Below are 9,099 nucleotides of genomic sequence, written 5' to 3' on the forward strand. Positions count from 1 at the left end.
AGTCCGCTAACGGCAACAATGCTCGCTCACGTCTACGTAGTGCGAGCACAAGTGCGAGCAGCAGGACTCTGACTGTTGTTGTCTTAACGTCCACAGGTGTCACTGTTAACAAGCAATTTCTTAGTTTTCCATAGAGTCCCTTTAAAGGGAGATATGTCAAGTATTTAATACTCTTGTCAACATGGTGGCAGGCAAATATGCTTGCTTTATGTAAATGTATGTATAGATTTATTATTGGAAATCAATTAACAAAACAAAAAAATGACAAATATTGTCCAGAAACCCTCACAGGTACTGCATTTAGCATAAAAAATATGCTCAAATCACAACATGGCAAACTGCAGCCCAACAGGCAACAACAGCTGTCAGTGTGTCAGTGTGCTGACTTGACTATGACTTGCCCCAAACTGCATGTGATTATCATAAAGTGGTCATGTCTATAAAGGGGAGACTCGTGGGTACCCATAGAACCCATTGTTACGGACGTAAATTAAAATAAGTAAACATTGACTTTTAGTTTCACACTGGACACGAACTCCAGTCTCCTGGGTGAAAGTCAAGTGTTTGTTGTTGTAAACTATCATTAAAAACATATTTGTGATATCTCAGAAACAAATGTAATCCGCAACAAAATATGTTTCCCTTACGGATGTTAATAATGAACTGTTTAACCGTAAAGAATTTTTTACCGATTAATGCTATCGGTTAAACGGTTAAAAAAATATTCAAAATGAAATAATAAGCTGAGCAAAACTCAGAGGACGTCTTGTCACTTAAAGGAGAATAACTGGTCCACCTTAACAGCCCATCTTAAGAGAGTCTGAGCCAGAGTTACAGATACAGGAAGTTGGCTCAGGTCTGAGGAGTTGTAGCGTTTTATTCACCACACACGTTCTGTTGACACTGATACTCGCTAACGTTACGCCGAAAGCACGAAACCACCAGCAACGCCACATCTCCAAACGTAGCACAAACATACGCGGTCTGTCGGACACCTGCTAACGTTACGCCGGCAGACACAGTCGGTTAACAAGGGTCGGTTATCGGTTAGAAAAAAAAATTGATATTGAATAGTTCCCCTCAAAACCTCATCCACAAAATCGGCAAGGTGATTTGTTTATGAAATTTAAAATCAAATGCACTTTGTTTATGTTTTATTTCATTTAATGTTTTCTTTTATTTTTAATAACTGCTTACATTCTCCATGTTTCTGACTCTAAATGACTTGAAACGGTGAATAAAACACAGGGGCATTTGTGACAGGATCACTGTATCAGGCCCACACAGAAACTGTTACCAACAGAAATACCATATATGGGCACATGTCCCCTGTGCTGCCCAGAAGTTGCCCCGGTGTGTCAAGGCTCAACCATCAGGCAGTGTGTCCCTGCTATGTCCCCGTCAACATAATGGGCTGGTATGTGACTGTGTGTGTTTGTGTACTGCTATTGTTAACATAGTTATATTAGGAGCAGCCCCCCTGTGAGTGTGTGTGTGTGTGTGTGACGAGGAGCGGTGACATATTGAAGAGGCCCTAAAGAGGCAGGAAAGAAATGGCTAAACAGGTGACTGACACACACACACACACACACACACACACACACACACACACACACACTGGAATGTTCCTATTATAACTATGCTGACAATAGGTGCAAGGAGATACAGAGGTGAAATGATGTCTGTCTTTGTGTGTGTGTGTGTCTGCGTATGTTTGACACAATAGATAGATAGATAGATAGATAGGTAGATAGATAGATAGATGGATAGATGGATAGATGGATAGATGGATAGATAGATAGAGAAGCTAAAATCAGTAAGAAGTGCTTTTGCTGGGAAACACTGCCCTCTATTGTCCAAAGCTGGAATAACTATAATGAAAACATAAAATATCCATGCTGTGAATTTATAAGACGTGTTTTTCTGTTCCACACATTTACACACAACAGTTGATCTCACATCCAAAATGCATTAATTCAACTAAATCTGTTCAAACACATCTCAGGATCAACTCTTGTACCAGAACACTGACAACATTAGTCTCCCAACAAGAACACTTTTCAACAGGTAGCATTACACTCTGTATCACTATTGTGTTTGAAGTAGCTTCAATATTCAGTTATTTATTTATTTATTTAGTATAAAACAACATTACATTACCATGAAAATAATGGCAGCTCTTTACTACATGGATCGTTCTTACAGTGTATATTACAGAAATGAATCAGACATGCTGCGATGTGCTGCAGGTTGTTTTCATAAACTAAAGTAATTCCAGTAATACAATACAGAACAAACATGTATACATTCACTATACTAGTGATTCTCAAAGTGGGGTCCGTGAAAAGTTTTCAGATTTCTGAATTTAAATTACCATGACATAATTTACATATTTTTTTCTTTACCTAAGGTAAACTACAGTATATTTGTTAATATATTACATTCTAATCCAACAAATCTATAACTCTTTGAATCTGGAAATACGTTTAATACATGTCAAATATATTTACAATACATTTCTCTTATATTGTTCTTTCACATTTTCACATTACTAAAACTGTAAAAAATAGGCTACATCAAATTATTCCAAGGGACATACCTGAGGGGGTCCCCTGTAAATTCTCGATTTTGTAAGGGGTCCTTTGCTGAAAAAAGATTGAGAATAGGATAGCTACAGACAGCGCTGTATAATATTTGTTTGTGGATTGCCTAGTGGGACAATAAAGAACTGAACCAAACGAAACTGAACTGAACTGAACTGAACTGAATGAACTTAACCCTACACAGTCTGTTCTCATTCACCAGTTGTAGCTATATCTACAAAAAGTAATGAATGTTCATTTATAGCCCACAAAATCATTTGTATGTAATCCATGCGCCGCATAGGGAGGAGGTCGGGGTGGATGGAGGGGTCAAAATGCTGTGTGAAACCAGAAGTCAACGTTGATTTATTTGTCACGTAACTTCCATACTTAAGTAACGACACTTCCATAGTTATTTTAACCCAAACCACAATATTTTCCTAAACCTATCTCAGTAGTTTTATTACCTAAAGCTAGCCAAGTTGTTTCCTGTGAAGACGAAAGTTTATTTTGAAAAGGCTGTATGCATGTAATGAGCTGAAATTGACGTATTGCTGGACATACGTAGGAGAACAAACAAAAAATGAGAAATAACTTTTCATAAGACATCATACGAACCGTTGTAATTAACTGTCTCAGCCTGGCGATGTACACCAGCACTCAGGCCCTACAGGCCCTGGAGCGACGTATGTGAAAAACAGGATGAGTAAACCAGATTCACACTAAGGTTATCATCTCATCTACTAAGACATCTGTTTCATACAAATCACTGTTCCACTGCAGAGCTTCCAGAGGAGAAGAGGAAACAACTTGAGAGACACAGAGGAAGAGAGCTGTGGTTGGGGAGAGGCGCTCAGCTCTGCCGCCGTGTGTTAACAACTAACAACTAACTCCTCCTACTAAGACACAGGATGTCCATAAGTCTGGCCGTCATTGGGAAACATGGTTTGTTCGTGAATTCAGATGGCTGAAACCGACACAGCTGTTGGTGTCATTCGCTTTCTGCTAGGGCTGTCAACATCAATGCGTCATTGTTTTAACCCCGATAATTTATTTAACACATCAATGCAATTGATTTTTCGGAGGTTGTAGCACGCTTAGTTTTAAAGCTAGAATGAAGATATTGGTATCATATGAATCTAAACAACGTAAGGAAGCCATTGGTATCAACCATGTCATACTTGCTTGTTGTGAAAAAGGCTAAATATTGCTCCAAACTTGCAATTTTGGCGAGGAAAAACTGGCATGGCCATTTCTAAAGGGGTCCCTTGACCTCTGACCTCAAGATATGTGAATGAAAATGGGTTCTATGGGTACCCACGAGTCTCCCCTTTACAAACATGCCCACTTTATGATAATCACATGCAGTTTGGGGCAAGTCATAGTCAAGTCAGCACACTGACATGCTAAATGCCGTACCTGTGAGGGTTTCTGGACAATATTTGTCATTGTTTAATGTTGTTAATTGATTTCCAATAATAAATATGAACATATATTTGCATAAAGCAAGCATATTTCCCCACTCCCATGTTGATGCGAGTATTTAATATTTGACAAATTGAACAGATTAAAATGTGTGAATAATTCTGTGATTAATCCCGATTAAATATTTTGATCGATTGACAGCCCTACTGTCTACACATTTAAAAAATAAAACACATAAAACACAAATGGAGCTGTACAACTGTGTTAAAGGATGTATATTTACCTGTGACAATATATAATTCTGCTATCAGTAAGAATGCAGCAGTTATTAAAGTTAAAGTTAATTTGACCTGTGTTTTGTGTCGTCTTCCTATCATTGGCGGAGCTATGATGTTTGACAAGAACAGGACCTGCTCTGTGACTACAGATGGAGGACTGCCTCTGTAGAGAATCAATATAACTGCTTAAATTAATAAGTAATATCAGTGGGTATGAATGAGTAAATGTCAGTGTCTGAGAGTGTCCTCAACAAAGAACAGAAATATGTCCAGGAGCTGTTTTAAAAGTTGCATTTTTTTCTTCCTTTTTGTGAGTTATATTGTCATGAATGGAAACAGTTAGAGATTATACATGACTATAGGATCATTTCAACTCAGACCCAGTGAGCAGTCTGTGGAATGTTCAAATAAAATTAAATAAATGAAAACAAAAAAAAAGGTCTAATGTAAATATCAAACATGTTTCTCGTGGAAACAAAAAGACAGTGAGTTCTGTGAGCTGCCAGCAGAGAGCGCTCTCTGACTGCAAAACAACCCCCCCTTAACCAACGCTCTTGTTTTCCTCAGGCATGGCGAGGTGGAGGGTAAATGATATGCACCCTCCAGTCAGGACCCAAAATAGAGGTAATCTACACACAGATCTTAATCAATCTGCTGACAGTGTGTGACGTGAGCCGCTGCATCATCACTGCTACTATGACCAGGCTGGAAACTTGAAACACAAGAGAGGAGGGTGAAGTGGATTTAGATGTATTTACAAAAAGAGAAGAAATAAGTCACAAATGCCTGCCTCAATGGGATCAGTGAAAGATCAACGAATCATTAATTAAAAAAACAAAAAAAAAAACACAATCTGTTAATTTGTATTGTTTGTGTTAGGCTAATATGTAAAACGATGAAACACATTTTCTAAGGTTTTCCTCCCCATGTTTGTGTGTACAAAATGTAACAACTAGATCGTCTGAAAACTGGGAACCTGAAGATTAATTTGATAATAAATAAAAAATAAAAAAATTAATAAATTAATCAATAAATGAAATCAAATATATTGTGAAAGTGTATAAGAGCATAGAACATTATGATAGAAGTATATGATGGCCATCCCCATGCTCTATTATGTCTCATAAGTTGTTGCAGCAATTTCTGGGTTGATACCATTTAATACACAGATTTGGTGCTAAATTTAACCATTTTGTACTACTCAAGAATTGATAAAAGTGATCAATAATCCCTCAAAAATACCACATTAAGACACCAAGACCTTGAGGAACACCATATAAAAAGCCATGCTGTGATTTGGTATCAAACACTTTTGATATTTGGAGATTTCTGCAAGAATTGCATTTTTCAGTGATTGGATGGCGAGCGCTTCTGTTCTGGAAACTGCTCAGAAACCCCCTTATGGTCAATCTATCTAGGAAAGCCATCCATCCTCTGAATGCCCTAGGTCTCTAGTTTGTTTTTGTAAAGTTTCATGAGGCGTTGATTATCCTAGAGGTCACCACAGGTCATTTTATATAGTTACGTCAAGCTTCAAAAAATGGTCTCAATACAATGAAATGGCTACTATGTGGACTAACATCATCACACATGAATACAGTTGGTTTCATTGGATCCACAAGAGTCTCAGCTTTACAGTGATACTCAATTAATTTAGGGACTCCTGTATGCAGAAATATTCAAACACATCCTTTTTAGAATATGCGAAAATAACACATTCATACTGCATTTTTGCCCCAAACTGCATGTGATTATCATAAATTGGGCATGTCTGTAAAGAGGGGTAACCAAAAACCCATTTTAATTCACATATCTTGAGGTCAAAGGTCAAAGAACCCCTTTGAATATCACCATGCCAGTTTTTCCTCACCAAAATTTAGCCTAACTTTGTAGCGTTATTCAGCATTCTTCCCGACAAGCTAAGATGACATAGTTGGTACCAATAGATGCCTTAGGTTTTCAGCTCGCAACAACCTCTGAAAGACAGAATAGCAGCCGGGCCCACTGTTGGGCAGTGGGAGTGTTAAGGGGTTAATGTAATAATCACCTGACACCTAATTTGACTTAATAGCCTACTTGTATTAGGCAACATTATTTAAAATAAGCTATTGCTAAACAGTAATGTTGAAACACAGAACTAAATTAGAACCAGCGGACTCTATCCACTGAAGCACACTATAGTCACACCAGTGTGGCTAGAAGAAATATTCAAGGGGGGCTCGAGGACTTTTTGTTTCAACATTGGGGGGACACATTAAGTGGGGCATCTGGGGGTCCTCCCCCAGGAAATATAGAGCTTCAAAACACTTCATTTCCTGCGTTCTGATCAAATTTGTATGCACCATTTATGGTGAAAATGTTTCTGTTTATGTTAAAGGTACAGTGTGTAAAATCTTGCTCCATCTAGTGGTGAGGTTGCAGATTGCAGCCTCTCCCGTGTGCCAAGCATGTAGGAGAAAGAAAGTGGCCGAGACAAAAAAAGGTGAATGGCCCTCTAAAGCCAATAGTAAGAGTAGAATGGGTCATTTGGAGAAGAGCAGAGCCAGTGCATAGAGTGTGTCCTCCAGCAGGATGCCCGTCATACAATTAACCGCACAGCAAATCCTATTATTTGTCCGATATGTGCATGGAAATATCTCCAAAATACACCAACATCACAAACACAGCCGAAAGGCTAAGTTCAGTGATTAGCCGACGTGACACCTAGCAGAGCAGAGCAGCTAGCGGCTGTGATGGCACACACCTGTCACTCAAAGCGACCACGCCTTTAATTATGCCTAAATTCAAATGGGTGAGTAATATACAAATTTGATGATTATACACTTAAGAAAACATATAATAATTTCAGGGAGCAGGTGACAATTAAGAATATAATGGAATATATATGAAGTAAGGCTCTCAGGCATTCTGTACTGCTCAACCTGCAGCTCACTCTCAGCGCCCCTGCGGTCACTGTAGTGCCTGCTGTGACCAGAGAGATCACCACCAGCAACAGAGACGCCCCGCGGCGGACGTGGACACATTTCCTTTGTGACACACTCAGAGGCTTCTCCCTACTCATTTTTTTCTAACAAAATATGTCACGATGAGTCCTCAAGTGCTGTTTTTACGCCTCGCATGGATGTTGCGCACACGCCTCTATCTGCTCTCAGTGTCTCCTCTAATCATCCCTCTGTGTGTGTGACTGTAGATGTAGATGTAGGCTACTTCAGAGTCACATTTGCAGGCTCTCTCTCTAAACCGCAGCGTTTTGAGGCTGATGTCTTGGAGCACTACACACTACCTCTCCAAGCTCGTGCGTAATCCAGATACTAAACATATCAGTAGAATGTTCATTGACAACATACTGTATTGCATTTGTTTTGTCAATATCCACTCTAGCAAGACAATATCCGACACTACAACGACAGCTTTATTAACTTTTAACGTTTTAATGTTTAGACTCAAAACTTGTGCAAAACATTTAATGGACTGCTGTTTTTGAATAGTTTGTGGTAAATGTTGTTTTTTATTACTTTCTGATAATTTATTTAGCATGTTGTGTTTTTCACCTCAGGGCCACCGTTTTTTTATGTTCTTGGACTGCCAACATCAGTGGATTCATTGCATTGTTTGCCACCTGTGCTTAAACATAAACCTCCCAAACTTGAGCTGTTTGGTAAAAAAAAACATTTTCATTAATTTCTGTACTCCATGAAGAATTGGGAAGATCCACATTTGTTTTAAACTCCTAATGCTGCTGATGGAGAATAGTGCCACAAGAGCATTACGAAACAATCCAGTAAAACGCTTTGTTCCCTATCCAAAAACCAAACCGGGAAAGTCATAAAAGTCTGTGTTAAAATACAAACAGTAAAACAAAGACAGCACGGAAAGCAATTTATTTGTCTGTGCAGGTGAAACAAAAGAAAATATAAAGGCCTTAGATGAACACATCACCTTCAAAGAAAACAGGAAGAAAAACAAATAACAAAAATGTCAAGATGTCAAAAAAAGGATTCAATGTGACGATTGAATACAGAATCTACAGAGAGCGGAAAAGAACAAAAACAAGTCTCTTTGTGGAGTCTGAGGAGCGACTTTAATGAAGTCGACAATTCAATGTCAATAAAGATGAGGTCCAAATGCTTCAAAGTGGAGCTTCCCCCTTCCGTCAGAATAAACCAGGTGCTGGCTGCTCAAACTTTATCATTCAGCTCGGCCCCTCCTGTTCTAAACCGGTGACGCTGTTTGGATTCGGACTATTTACCCACCAATCAGTCCTGAAACTGAAGCAGTGAGCAGAGTACAGTCTCCCTCCTTCAAGACCTCACTGTCAGTAAAGGACTGCCAGATCATCAGCTGACTGTGGTATGAAACAGCTGGAAAGAAGTTTGACTGAATTTATTCATCAGTTTAGACGCTACCCTTCATCTATTTCAAGAGTTAGCTGTTGAATTACCTCGACTGGTAAGGTGGCTGTCTATCATGCTCCAGAGAACAGGACTCGCCAGCTCGATGGGAAATGATGCTTAGCAGGAGCAGTAGCCCTTGCTAGAATGAATGACTCTCTTGAAGTTTGCACGTCCACTTTGAGGAGCTTGGCTGAGAGCAATAAATGAATAGAAATAGAGATCCCACGCTCTGTAAGGCTTACAGATACAAGACAGTAGAAGTCCCACTTTTTGTACACGCTTGCTGCTCGGCTTTCTTTTCTGCCGCACAAGCAACAAGACAAAGCTGTTAGGAGATTCTGCTCATGGCACATATTAAGAGGTTATCTAAATTAGTTACTAAATAACGTACAGTGTTTGTTAATGCTTCCTTGTGTTTGT

The sequence above is a fragment of the Sebastes umbrosus genome, chromosome 1 (assembly GCF_015220745.1).
Source record: "Sebastes umbrosus isolate fSebUmb1 chromosome 1, fSebUmb1.pri, whole genome shotgun sequence".
Lineage (NCBI taxonomy): Eukaryota > Metazoa > Chordata > Actinopteri > Perciformes > Sebastidae > Sebastes > Sebastes umbrosus.